We start from the raw sequence: 14,977 nt of genomic DNA on the forward strand, positions 1-14,977 counted from the left end.
GAAAGAAAGAAAGAAAGAAAGAAAGAAAGAAAGAAAGAAAGAAAGAAGGAAAGAAGGAAAGAAGGAAAGAAAGGAAGGAAGGAAGGAAGGAAGGAAGGAAGGAAGGAAGAAAGAAAGAAAGAAAGAAAGAAAGAAAGAAAGAAAGAAAGAAAGAAAGAAAGAAAGAAAGAAAGAAAGAAAGAAAGAAAGAAAGAAAGAAAGAAAGGGAATCAACACATATATTGAAGTCCCCTAGTCTAAGGGCAAGGGTTCCAGTGGGAAAGAAGCTATGAACCTGGTTCTGAACTCCTTGAGAAAGGAGAATGACCTGGCAGCTGGTGACTCACTGCTACCAGCAACTGCTTAGGTTAACTTTCCTGAATGGAATGACCTTCAACAAAGTAGAGGTTTCTGAGTAAGGGTGGCAGAGGGAAAGCCTAGAAGTGGCAATGAGGAATGAGGAGTAAAGATAATGCCTTCTCCCCCTTCTAGGTCAGGGGCCACGAGAGAAGATGTAGTCAGGACTAGAGAGGTGAGTCAGAGGTGCTGGGTCCTCTCAGAGGTTTGGGTAGCCTTTGGCACAAGAAGATGGATGGAATGTGGGAGGAAACACTGAGGGAAATTTCTAAGGATAGAATCAGGCTCCACACAATACAATGGATGGGACTTGGGAGGGGTAACCTGAAGTGGAGATGAGAAGCCTGGTATCTGAGACTTTGCTTGGAAATTGCATTGAGTCCAGCAAACGCACCATTGCCCTGTCCTTGCTTGGAGGCAGTGAGTCAGGGCAGAATAGCCATGCAAAGGACCATTAATGGGTGATGAGAGAAAGCTGGGACACCTGCTCACATCCAAGGAAAGCACTACATTGGCTACCCTGATGGTGTCTCATGGGAATGGTGGTCATTCTACTGCACCTTAAGGTGTCTCAGGCTTACTCTCACCTGCCTGCTGGGTATCTCTAATTGGATGTTGATGGGACATCAGACTCAGCCTATCTCTACTGAACTCATTGTATTCCCCTGAAAACTGACCTTCCCTGATGGCCTCTTTCTTTGTTGATGGCACTACCATTCTCCCAGTCACCCTTGACATCTCACCACTTGACCCTACCCACATAGAATCAGTTGTCAAGTTGTTGATTTTTCACTTTCAATGTCTCTTCTATCCAGCCCCACCTCCTTGCTGCCTTTATAACCACTCTTGCTCACATCCTTACCTCTTCCTATCTATTCTATTGCAATAACCTCCTAAGTGACCTTACTTCTAGTCTAGTCCATCTCCTTTCCACCACTTCTCAGGTTATCTTCCTCATATACCATTCTAATCATGACATTCCCCTACTGGAAAGACTTCGGTGGTTTCTTCAATGCCTACTGAATAGATTCCTGGTCCTGGAACTCACAGCCCTCCACAATCTGTCTCCAACCTACTTTTCCAGACCTTCAGCCTCCTTCATGCATTCTACATCCCCATCTTCACGAAGCTCATATTCTCATGCAGGAAGACAAATACACATAAGAAAGTGGTAGCTGGGGTGGAGGGTGGTGAGGTAAAGGGGTATGGGACATTTTGATTTTTTAAGTCACAGGGATTTTGAGTGAAATCATAGGAGAATGTGTTGATGTGACCTGGAAATAAGCAATTTCGGTACTGATCTGATTACAATTCACATAGGAGGAGGTGGAAGACGGTTCCAGGCTTAGCTCCTGAATTTCTAGGATTTTCTACCTTCACTCACAGCCTTCTCACCTGAAGATGCCTTGGCCTCTGAATCCCCTCCTCTGATTGGTGAGCTCCTGCTGGGACTGATATTTCATGAAGAGCCCAGGCTGTTTGCTCCTGACTTTCTGGCATCTTGCATCTCTGCACCAACAGCCTTCCCACTCTGAACTCCTCCCCTGTGGCCCCTCCTCTGATGAGTGACTTCTTCCTAGGACTTTATGATTTTATATTTTTGTGAAGAGAAAAGGCCATCCATCCTCACATCTCTCCTAGCTTCATTCCAGCTACCTTTTGCATGTTGTCATTCTCAATTACAATATAAGCTCCTTGAGAGAACTGATTCTTTATTTAGGGGGTGCGGAGGGTGTATTTGTATTGCCAGCACTTAGCACAGTGCCTGGCCCATAATAAGTACTTAATAAATGCTCTATTCAGAAGGTGGTAGTCAGACAGGCCACTCATAGTAGCAGGGTAGAAGACAAGATGGGGACTTCCTCTTCTGGGAACCAAGATGGCAGAGTAAAAAGGTAGTCACTCTCACCCACCCCTATCAACCTCTGAAAACTCAGAAAACATTACCCCAGAAAAAAACCTGGAACAGCTGAACCAGAAGAAAGAAGGGGAGCAGAAGTGCAGTAGCCCAGGTAGTTACAAGGATTAACGGGAAAGGCCCCTCTTACCCTGGGGGAAGGGGAGCAGTACTGAATGGGAGTCGCCCAGCCAGCTAGTGGAAAGACCCACTTCAGCACACCAGGGGGAGATTCTGGTGCCTTGGCATTCTACAGCAAACGGGTCTCCCAGTGCCTCAGCAAAAATAAGGGAAGCAGCACTACAAAGGGCCCCACGCAAATAAGCACCCTGAAGCATTCATCTGAAAGGAGCTAAAGAAAACAACCTAGAGGTTCCCCGAAAGTTCCAACCTTGCTGATTCCAGCCCAACACTAGGTAAGCTGTCAGAACCCTACAGCCTCCAACTGCCAACCAGGAAGAGATCCTGAAGCCCGGGTGGTCGAGCAGGCAAACACAAATAGCTGAACCTCCAAGTGTCTCAGTGAGGGTGGGAGAACTGGTGGAAACCAGCTCAGAAAACCACCAGTTGCCTTGGCATTCTACAGCAAAGGAGTCTCCCAGTGCCTCAGCAGAACTAAGAGAGACAGAACTGCAAGGGGCCCCAGGCAGATAAACATCCTGCAGCACCTGTCTAAAAGGAGCTGAAGAAAGCTAAAGGGAAGGAAAAGCAGACAACCTAGATTTGCCTGAAAGTCCCAGCCTTGCTGATTCCAGCCCAACACCAGGTAAGCTGCCAGAACCCTACAGCCTCCAATTGCCAACGTAAGAGGCCCCAGCACACAAAGCCGGTGACCAAGACCTAGACTCCCAACACAAGAAGCTTGGGTCAGTGACCTTTGCTCCCCAGCAGGAGAGCTTAATCTCTTTAAAGGCCAGGGAATAAAGAAACACCATGAGTAAAAAGAAATGTGCGATAGATTCATATTATGAGAAGAGTGAAGATCAAGACAGAAATTCTGAAGAGGACAACATTGTCAACAAACCCACATCTGCAATATCAAAAGGGAACATGAACTGGTTTGAAGCCCAAAAAGCCTTCTTAGAAGAACTCAAGAAGGATTTTATAAGTCAAATGAGAGAGGTAGAGGAGTCCTTAAAAAATACAATTGACCAATTGGAAAAAAAGCACACTGAAGAAAACAAATCCCTTAAAAATACAATTGGCCAATTGGAGAACAAAATTCAAAATCTAACAGAAGAAAACAATATGTTAAAAACTAGAATTGGACAAATGGAAACTAATGACTCTATGAGAGAGCAAGAATCAGTCAAACAGAAACAAAAAAATGAAAAAATAGATGAAAACGTAAAATACCTCATGGGTAAAACAACTGACCTGGAAAATTGATCCAGGAGAGACAATTTAAAAATTATTGGCCTACATGAAAATCATGATGAAAAAAAGAGCCTGGACAATATCTTTCAGGAAATCATAAAGGAAAACTGCCCTGAAGTCCTAGAACCAGAAGGTAAAATAACTACAGAAAGAATCCACCGCTCCCCACCCAAAAGAGATCCCAAATTGAAAATGCCAAGGAATATAATAACTAAATTCCAAAATTACCAGATTAAAGAGAAAATATTGCAAGCAGCCAGAAAGAAACAATTTAAATATTATGGAACCACAGTCAGGATTACACAGGACCTTGCAGCTTTTACATTAAAAGACCATAAGGTGTGGAACATGATATTCTGTAAGGCAAAGGAGCTTGGACTGAAACCAAGGATCAACTACCCAGGGAAAATGAGCATGATCTTTGAGGGGAGGAGATGGTTATTCAATGAAATAGGGGACTTCCAAACCTTCCTGATAAAAAGACCAGAGCTCAACAAAAAAAATGTAATCTTCAAGTACGAGATTCAAGAGAGACATAAAAAGGTAAATGGGACAGAAAGATATAATATGTTGTTAATAAGGACAAACTGTTTACATCCCTGCAAAGGAAGATGACACTTGCAACTCTTTAGAACTGTATTGTTTTTACACCATGTTAAAAGAGTATACATAAAGGGGATGGATATAAGTTGACTTTGATGTAATGATAAAAAAAATCTAATCAAGTAGGTTAAATGGATGCAAGTAAGCAGATTAGTCTGATCTAAGAAAATGTACTGAGAAAGGAGGAGGCAGACAAGGGTAAATTACATTACAGGAAAAGACACAAAAAACTATTAGAGCAGAGGTGAAGAAGGGAGGCGGATGAGCATTGTCTGAACCTTACTCTCATCAGATGTGGCTCAAGAAGGGAATGACATAATCAGTTAGGTATAGAAATCTAACTTAACCTGTAGGCAGTAAGAGGGAAAAGGGGAAAGAAAAGAGAAGGGGGATAGAAGGGAGGGAAGAAGCAGTAAGGGTAAAAGGGAAGAAAAGGGAAAGGGATAATAGAAGGGAGGAGGGACTGAAGGAGGCAGTGGTCAAAAGCAAAACACTAGTGAGGGGAGGGAAAGGAGAAAGGAGAAAGAAAAGCATAAATAGGGGGGAAAAGGATGGAGAAAAAGACACATATAGTAATCATAACTGTGAATGTGAATGGAATGAAGTCTCCCATAAAACAGAAGCAGATAGCAGAATGGGTTAAAAACCATAATTCTACAATATGTTGTTTACAGGAAACACATTTGAAAAAGAATGACACACACAGGGCAAAGGTAAAAGGCTGGAGCAGAATATATTATGCTTCAGATGAAGTTAAAAAAAAAAAAAGCAGGGGTAGCAATCCTGATCTCAGACAAAGCAAAAGCAAAAATAAATCTTATCAAAAGACATAAGGAAGGAAATTACATCCTGCTAAAAGGCACCATAGACAATGAAATAATATCATTACTAAACATATATGCACCAAATGGTATAGCATCCAGATTCTTAGAGGAGAAGTTCAGGGAGTTACAGGAAGAAATAGACAGCAAAACTATACTAGTGGGGGACCTCAACCTCCCACTCTCTGAACTAGATAAATCTAACCACAAAATAAACAAGAAAGAAGTTAAGGAGGTGAATAGAACATTAGAAAAGTTAAGTATGATAGACCTCTGGAGAAAACTGAATGGGGATAGAAAGGAATATACTTTTTTCTTGGCGGTACATGGCACATGCACAAAAATTGACCGTGTACTGGGACATAAAAACCTCACAATCCAATGCAGGAAAGCAGAAATATTAAATGCATCCTTTTCGGATCATGATGCAATAAAAATTATATGTAATAAAGGGCGATGGAAAGATAGACTAAAAAATAATTGGAAACTAAATAATCTAATCCTAAAAAATAATTGGGTCAAACAACAAATCATAGAAACAATCAATAATTTAATTCAAGGGAATGACAATAATGAGACAACATACCAAAACTTATGGGATACAGCAAAAGCAGTTCTTAGGGGAAGTTTTATATCTCTAAATGCTCACATAAATAAAATAGAAAAAGAGGAGATCAATGAATTGGGCATACAACTAAAAAAACTAGAAAATGAACAAATTAAAAATCCTCAATTAAACACCAAATTAGAAATATTGAAAACCAAAGGAAAAATTAATAAAATTGAAATGAAGAAAACTATTGAACTAATAAATAAAACTAAAAGCTGATTTTATGAAAAAAAACAATAAAATAGATAAACCTTTGGTTAATTTAATTAAAAAAAAGAAGGAAGAAAACCAAATTACTAGTTTCAAGAATGAAAAGGGTGAAGCTACCACCAAGGAAGAGGAAATTAAAACAACAATTAGGAATTATTTTGCCCAACTATATGCCAACAAATTTGACAATCTTAGTGAAATGGATACATATTTACAAAAATATAAATTTCCCAGATTAACAGAAGAGGAAGTAAAATACTTAAATAATCCCATCTCAGAAAAAGAAATTGAACAAGCCATTGATGAACTCCCTAGGAAAAAATCTCTAGGGCCAGATGGATTTACATGTGAATTCTATTAAACATTTAAAGAACAATTAATTCCAATACTATATAGACTATTTGGGAAAATAGCTGAAGAAAGAGTCTTACCAAATTCTTTTTATGATACAAATATGGTGCTGATACCTAAACCAGGAAGAGTCAAAACAGAGAAAGAAAATTATAGACCAATTTCTCTAATGAATATAGATGCAAAAATTTTAAACAAAATATTAGCAAATAGATTACAGCAACTTATCACAAGAATAATACACTATGACCAGGTAGGATTTATACCAGGAATGCAGGGCTGGTTCAATATTAGGAAAACTATCGGCATAATTCATCGCATCAACACCAAAACTAACAGAAACCTCATGATATCTCAATAGATGCAGAAAAATCTTTTGACAAAATACAACACCCATTGCTATTAAAAACACTAAAGAGCATAAGTGTAAATGAAGTCTTCCTTAAAATAATAAATAGCATCTATCTAAAACCTTCAGCAAGCATAATATGCAATGGGGACAAGCTAGAAGCATTTCCAATAAGATCGGGGATGAAACAAGGATGTCCATTATCACCACTGTTATTCAGTATCGTACTGGAAACGTTAGTTTTAGCAATAAGAAAAGAAAAAGAAATTGAAGGTATTAGAATAGGCAAAGAAGAAACAAGGCTCTCACTCTTTGCAGATGACATGATGTTATATTTAGAGAATCCTTGAGAATCAAGTAAAAAACTACTTGAAATAATAAACAACATTAACAAAGTTGCAGGCTAAAAAATAAACCCACATAAATCATCGACATTTCTATTTATTACCAACAAAGCCCAACAGCAAGAGATAGAAAGATAAATTCCATTTAAACTTACTGTAGACATTATAAAATATTTAGGAGTCTACCTCCCGAAACAAACCCAGGAACTCTATGAACACAATTACAAAACACTTCTCACGCAAATAAAGTCGGATCTAAATAATTGGAAAAACATCAGTTGCTCATGGGTAGGCCAAGCTAATGTAATAAAAATGACAATTCTACCTAAACTAACTTACCTATTCAGTGCCACAACAATCAAACTACCAAAAAATTATTTTATAGAGTTAGAAAAAATAATAACAAGATTCATTTGGAAGAACAAAAGGTCCAGAATACTAAGGGAACTAATGAAAAGAAATGCAAGGGAAGGTGGCCTAGCCATTCCAGATCTTTAATTGTATTATAAAGCAGCAATCATCAAAACTGCTTGGTACTGTGAGGGATTGTCTGATGTTGACTACTGCCAAGTGAAAGTTGAGGCAAGATGGGGTAGGAACAAGATATTAGGAAGTAACCAGAGCTCATGCTCCCGAGGCAGGGGCTGTGCTAGGCGGAGTTGTGGTGAACTGGGATGGGAACTGGATACAGAGAAGTAACTGGAGCTCATGCTCCTGAGGCAGTGGGCAGTGCTATGTGGAGCTGTGATAAGCTGGAGAAGGAACAGGATACAAGGAAGTAGCCAGAGCACGTGCTCCTGAGGCAGGGGGCTGTGCCACGTGGGAGTGGGACGGCAGAGAACGAGTTCCTTTGTCTAGTCTTCTTCCCTAGGTGCAACGTTAACCCTAGACGTCTCCTTCCTGACTTCCTGGGTCACGTACTTTCCCTTTGTGTAGCACTGACCCCAGACGCCTCCTCCCAGTATCTGGGCCTGACTTCCTGGGTCACGTCTTCTCCCTAGGTACAGCTGTAACCCAGACACCTCCTTCCTGTATCCGGTCCTAGCCTCCTGCGTCACACCCTCTCCCTTGGTCTAAGCGCTAACCCCAGACATCCCCTTCCGGTATCTGATCCTACAATCAATGACTAGTAGGCGGGCTGAGGAGGAGGGGCTAAGTAGGTACTTAAAGAACGGTAGGGATCGGAGCTCACTCTCTCTTTTGCTCCTGCTCTCTTGCTCTGGCCTTCCTGCTTGGCCTTGCTGTGATGGCCTCTGAAAAAAGCTCGAGTGTTGGCACCTCCTGATCGGCTTGTCTCTGTGTTTATCCGGGTGGGCACCGAAGACTGGTAAGTAGTATGACCTTGGCAGCCTGCTCCTTATAGGAGGAGAGTGCACGGCGCGGTCGGCACAGGTACTGGCTAAGAAATAGATTGGTGGATCACTGGAATAGGTTAAATATGCAAGACACAGTAGCCAATGACCACAGGAATCTATTATTCGATAAATCCAAAGACCCCAGCTTCTGGGATAAGAACCCACTCTTTGAAAAAAATTGCTGGAAAAATTGGAAAAGAGTATAGCAGAAACTAGGCATAGACCAAAATATCACACCATATACCAAAATAAAATCAAAATGCATTCATGACTTAGATATGAAGGCAAACTGGGAGAGTAAGGAATAGTTTACCTGTCAGATCTACAGAGAACAGAAGAATTCATGGCCAAACAGAAGATAGAGAACATTATGAAAAGCAAAATGGATAATTTTGATTACATTAAATTGAAAAGTTTTTGCACAAACAAAGTCAACGCAACCAAGATTAGAAGGAAGGTAGAAAATTGGGAAAGAATTTTTACAATTAGTCTCTCTGATAAGGGCCTCATTTCTAAAATATATAGAGAATTAAGTCAAATTTATAAGAATACAAGTCATTCCCCAATTGATAAATGGTCAAAGGATATGAACAGAAAGTTCTCAGATGAAGAAATTAAAGCCATCTATAGTCATATGAAAAAATGCTCTAAATCACTATTGATTAGAGAAATGCAAATCAAAACAACTCTGAGGTACCACATCACACCTATCAGATTGGCCAACATGACAAAACAGGAAAGTGACAAATGTTGGAGAAGATGTGGGAAAATTGGAACATTAATGCATTGTTGGTGGAGTTGTGAAATGATCCAACCATTTTGGAGAGCAACTTGGAACTATGCCCAAAGGGCTATAAAAATGTGCATACCCTTTGACCCAGCAAAAGCACTTCTAGGGCTATATCCCAAAGAGATCATACAAATGGGAAAAGGACCCACATGTACAAAAATATTCATAGCAGCTCTTTCTGTGGTGGCAAAGAATTGGAAATTGAGAGGATGCTCATCAATTGTGGAATGGCTGAGCAAGTTGTGATATATGAATGTGATGGAATACTATTGTGCTATAAGAAATGATGAACAGGCTGACTTCAGAAAAACCTGGAAAGACTTGTATGGTCTGGTGCTGAATTAAATGAGCAGAACCAAGAGAATGTTGTACACAAAAACAGCCACGTTGTGTGATGACTAATATTGATAAACTTAGCCCTTCCCGGCAATGCAAGGATCTAAGACATCTCCAGAAGCCTTGTGATGGAAAATGCTATCCACATCCAAAGAAAGAACTATGGAAGTTGAATTGCTATTTTTTTTCTCTTCCATTGAGTTTTGTTTCCTCTTTCTGATGGTCCCTCCTATTTGGTTTTAATTTTTATTTACAACATCACTAATGTGAAAATATGTTTAATATGAATGTAAATGAATAGCCTATATCAAATTGTGCACCATTTTGGGGAGGGTGATGGGGAGGAAGGGGGAGAAAAATTTTAAACTCAAAAACATATAGAAGTGATTATTAATAAGTAAAAATAAATTAATAAATAAAATAAAATATCAAAAAAAAAAGACAAGATGGTCAGAGTGGAATTTAGGGCATCACTGAGGCCAGCCCAATGTAGTGGACTATGTAAATTGATGCTCAGGTGCTTCTCCATCCTGACAGCATGGGAGCCTAGAATGGGAGATTCCAAGTAGAGTGGGTGGAGCCTCCAGGCCATGGCCTCAGGAGGTCTTGTAGGAGTTCAGTAGCAACACAGATGGCAATAAGATGGCCAAGATGGAAATGATGACAACTTCCTCCCTTAGAAGGGAGAATTCATTGTTACAATGACCCAAGGATAGAATCACAGAGTGGGCATGAAACTTGGAGGTCTTCTAGTCCTACCAAAATGGGATTTGGTATTCCATGGTCTTTTTGTTCCCTCCTACATGCCAGGCAGGTGTGAAGGGAGCACCACAGCTGCTATTAGCCCTTGCTGGATGAGGGTGTTATTTGGGTAGGAAGGACAAAGGAGCCTGGTCTCTCAGAGAGGAGGGATGTGACAAAGAGGATTGGATTGAGAATTTTAGGGGGGAGCAAAATGAATCAGGAAGTAAGGAGCAAACATCAACTACTTCATAGCAACTCAGAGCTTTTTTCAACTCCTTGGCCAGCATGGGACCTGAGGAAACCTTCACCTCTTCTGCAGAGGGAATAGATATGTTAACATTTCACACCCTTTTAATTTCATACCCTGGAGCAAAGCTTTGATCACCACTGGATGGCTAAACTAACCATATTTCCTTTTTTGATAGAGTTACTTATGCTGTTAGATTTGGGGAATTTCAGAAACATTCCTTTTCTATTTCAGTAAGACATTTGATCATCTTTCTCTATAATCTCGTGAACAAGTTGCAGAAATATCAACTGCACAGTTGGATTCCTCTCTGATGTAACAACTGAGTTCAAGGTTATAGATTAATGATTTGGTATCAGCTTGGAGGGAGGCCTTTGTAACATGCCCCAGAGGTTTTTATTTGACTCAGTCCTAGTCAATATTTTTATCAATAATTGGATGAAGACATACTGTGGATGACACTATTTATCAACTCTGTGCATGACACAAACCTGGGAGAGATGGTGAGCTGATATAACATATGGCAGAATTGAGATCCCAGAAATTTGGGCCAAGTCTAAGGCAATGAAATTTAATGGAGGTAAAAAGAGCTGGGTAGCTAGGTGGCATAGTGGATAGAGTGCTGGGCATAAAGTCAGGAAGACTCATCTGAGGTCAAATCTGGCCTCAAATGCTAACTGTGTGATCCCGGGCAAGTCATTTAACTCTGCCTCAGTTTCCTCATCTGTAAAATGGGCTGGAGAAGGAAATGGCAAATCACTCCAGCATCCTTGTAAAGAAAACACCAAATGGGGTCATGAAGAATCAGACATGACTGAAATGACTGAACAACAATGGAAAAAAAAGAGCTAGATGTATAAATGGAGAGCAAGGTCATCTTGTCATACACTCTGTCACTTTGGACCCCGCTTTTCATTTACCTGGAACCATATCCTGCTCTGAGTCAGAAACTATGCCTTCAGGCTGGAGGAGCTAATCCACTCAGCTTTGGAGCTCTCATCCTGTGGCTAAGCCATCTTGATCTGTGAATGAATGTGTCCAGAATCACCCAGGCCAACGTCTCTGGCCAGTCCCAGAGGAAGCTTCCCATCCAGTCCAGCCATCCACTCAAGCTCTCTCACCACCTGCCCTGCTTCTGCATGCATTTCCTTCACCTCACCCCACCCCCTTCTTATCTCTTACTCTGGGCATAACAATGAGGTCAATGCCATCATTGCTTCTGGAATAGGAGTGTTAAATAACTGTCCTATGGATGAACTCCCCATGGCTGTGCATCTCCTGAATGAAAATATCTTCCCTGGTCATCTCTCCTTATATGTACTGTCTCCTTCGTTAGAATATAGGCTCCATTTTTTGGTATTTTTATCCCTAGGGCTTAGGACAGTTCCTGACATACAGTAAGTGCTTAGGAAAAGTTTTTTTTTTTCATTCATTTATTGACTATGAACCGAGAGAGTGAAATGGCCACCTCAAAGCTGCATTACCTTTGATTCAACATAAGAACAATTCTCTAAGAATTTGAGCTGTTCAGTGAAATGGATTACCTTGTGAGGTAATGAGATTCTCAGTATTCAAAGCATTCAAGCAGTAGCTAGAGGCTCATGAATTAGGGATGTTGCAGGGGCAGTGTCTGCATGGCATAGAAATAAAGCTACACAACGATTGAGGTCTTCCAAGTCTAAGACTTTATGTTCTTATTCAATTCAATTTTGTTTGCTCCAAAGTTTCTACTATCTCAATGAAAATTTGTTTGGATGGTTTTTGCTATTTACGAAAAATGAAAATGGCCTCCTATTTCAAAAAAAATCAAGAAACTCCTATTCCCAGAATGTTTATTGTGTGCCCAGAACCGTGCTTACCATCCACCTTCCATTGGCCTTGGTTGGAACTACTCACTTGATTAAGAGAATAAGTGGGACATTGGGAAGATGAAGGGGCCTTAAAGACAGAATCTAGGTTCAGATTGGATCTCTGATGCTTTCTACTTAAGGAACCTTGGGTAAATCGCTTCATTTTCCTCAGCCTCAATTTCCCCAGCTGCAAAGTCAGGGAATTGGAATAGATGGCCAGGGAAGTCCCTTCTGCATCTACAAGCCTATGAACTTACCATTGTCTCCAATTTCCCCCAAGGATATTTTCCTTATCTGTGACTCTGTGTGTGTGTGTGTGTGTGTGTGTGTGTGTGTGTGTGTGTGTGCACGCGCGCGCGTGTTGGTTTCTGCCAGGTGAAGAGGTATTACCTCTTACCCTATTTAAGTAATTTCCAACCTGGGGATAGAATAAATACCTTTAACTCACTACGTCCAAAAAAGAACTCATCATTTTCCTTCCCTGTTCCTAACTTTCCTTTACTTTGGAGGGTGCCACTGTTCTCTCCGCCACCTGGGCTCACAACCTACCTGTCTTCCTGGGCCCTTCTTTCTCTCTCACCTCCACATCTGTAGACTGTATCTTAATAATAGCTAACATTGGCATGGTACCTTAAGGTTTGCAAAGCATTTTAAAGTGGATCTCATTTGATCCTCAAAATAACCCTGGGAGGTAGGTACAATTATTATCCTCATTTTACAGATAAGGAAATTGAGGCAGAGAGAGATTAGGTGACTTGCTCAGAGTTACACAGCTAGGAAGAGTCTGAGGCTGAATTTGAACTCAGGTCTTCTAGATCCCTGGCCTGGAGCTCTACCCACTGGACTCCCATTCCAGTCCACCCTCCTTTCTCCTTAATCTTCCTAAAGTGGGTTCTGACCAGGTCACGCCCTCAGCCCCCACTCAATGAGTGTGAGAAGCCTCCTAACACCGCCAGGATCAAATACAAAACCCTCTGTCTTGAGCTCTTTATGATCTGCCCCCTCCTACCTTTCCAGTCTTTTTACACCTTACGCCCCTCCAAGGACTCTGATATCTGGTGACACAGACCTTCCTGCTGTTCCTTGAACAACACGTTCCACGTTTGGGCTCAAGACATTTTTTCTAGCTGTCCCCTATGCCTAGAACTCTCTCCTTCCTCACCAACAGCCCTGTGCTGCCCCCTCCCCCAGCTTCCCTGGCTTTGCTCAGGTCTCAGCTAAAACCCTGCCTTCTACAAGAAGACTTTCCGGATGCCCCTTATTTGTGGTGCCTCCTTCCCTCTGTTAATTCTCTCCAATTAAGCCGGTCTGTACCTTGGGTGTTCATGGTCCTCTCATGTTGTCTTCCTCATTAGACTATGAGGTCCTTGAGAGTAGCGACTGTTTTGTGCCTCTCTTTGTATCCCTCCCCAGCTCTTAGAGTAGTGCCTGGCCCATAGTAGACAATAAATGCTTGTTGACTTGACTTGGCTTGAAATCTGGTTGGACTGGTCATCTGACAAGTCTGAGCTAAGACACCCCTGGGTGCTTCCCAGCAATGAGCTTCAAGATCAAACTGCTGGGCTGTGCTCAGAAAGAGTGTGACACCATCCGATTTTCTCATGTAACTCATGGCAAATCAACCTCAAATGGGCACAAGTCCTTGCCACCCCGAGCCCTCCATCTCCACATTGCTGATAAAGGTAGATTCACCTTGCTAAGTAGGAGGAGTGACAGCTTGTGGCCTCTGGTAGAAAAGACCATGGAACTCTTCCTATAGATGGAGGTGCCAGAGCAGTGACTGTGCACACACTGGCCTCCCCAAGGCAGCCTCCTCCATGACCAAGGAATAATTTGTTTTCCTCTTGGCCAGCTGAATCCCAGAATCCCAGCACTTTAAGAATTGGGAGGGATCTGAGAGGTGGAGTAGCCAGGTGCCTATGAGTAGAGTACTGGCAGAGAGAGATTAGGTGACTTGCTCGGAGTTACACAGCTAGGAAGAGTTCAAATGCAGCCTCAGACACTCACTAAGTGAATGACCTTGATCAAATCATTTAACCACTATTTTCCTCAGTTTCCTCATCTGTAAAATGGGGATAATAATAGCACCTACCTCGCAGGGTTGTTGTGAGAATCAAATGAGATAATATTTGTAAAGTGCTTAGCACACAGTGCCTGACTTAATAAATGTTAGTAGGTGCTTAATAAAGGTTAACTGTTATTATTTTTTATCATCATCACCACCACCATCTAGTCCAACCCAAGCCTGAACAAGACATGCCCAGCACGTGGCCATCCCACTTCAGCCTGGATTGCATGAGGAATCAGGCATGAATGCAAAGCATCAGAGCTGTGCTATGGGAGAGTGTTACTGTTCTTATGCTCCTAGCCCCTCTTTCCACTTCACTCTAAGAACCCCACTAGATGCACTGATAGTCATAACTTGCTCTGCTTACAGGTTAATTAGTTCAGGATTTTCCAGCTTACCATTATGAGTGTTTCCCTCATTATGTTATTTCTCTTACCAAATACAGGGTGGCATAATAGGAAAAGAAGGGGAGTTGGACACAAGAGGCCTCAGTTTGAATCCTGGTTCAAGCACTGGATGAATGAGGTTCAGAGATTTTTCATCTTCAGATATGGATTGAATTAAATGATGTCTGAGGTCCCTTTCAATTCTGAGTCCTGATTATCTTTGATGATGTTATCCTAGTGATTCACCTTCTAGGGCAGCCAGGTGATGTACTGGGCTTGGAACCAGGAAGCCTCATCTTCCTG

General features: G+C 41.4%; 1 long non-coding RNA gene across 1 annotated transcript in view; it reads right to left on the reverse strand.

The window, feature by feature from the left end:
• The window catches only part of LOC114036277, a 21,212-nt gene extending 7,596 nt beyond the window's left edge, over positions 1-13,616 (reverse strand). Inside the window, exon 1 of the long non-coding RNA XR_003568320.1 lies at positions 13,535-13,616. This is a non-coding gene — a long non-coding RNA (uncharacterized LOC114036277). The remainder of the gene's footprint in view (positions 1-13,534) is intronic.
• Between the last annotated feature and the right edge of the window lie 1,361 nt (positions 13,617-14,977).

This window comes from Vombatus ursinus, unplaced genomic scaffold (assembly GCF_900497805.2).
Source record: "Vombatus ursinus unplaced genomic scaffold, bare-nosed wombat genome assembly UNPS02009824.1, whole genome shotgun sequence".
NCBI lineage: Eukaryota > Metazoa > Chordata > Mammalia > Diprotodontia > Vombatidae > Vombatus > Vombatus ursinus.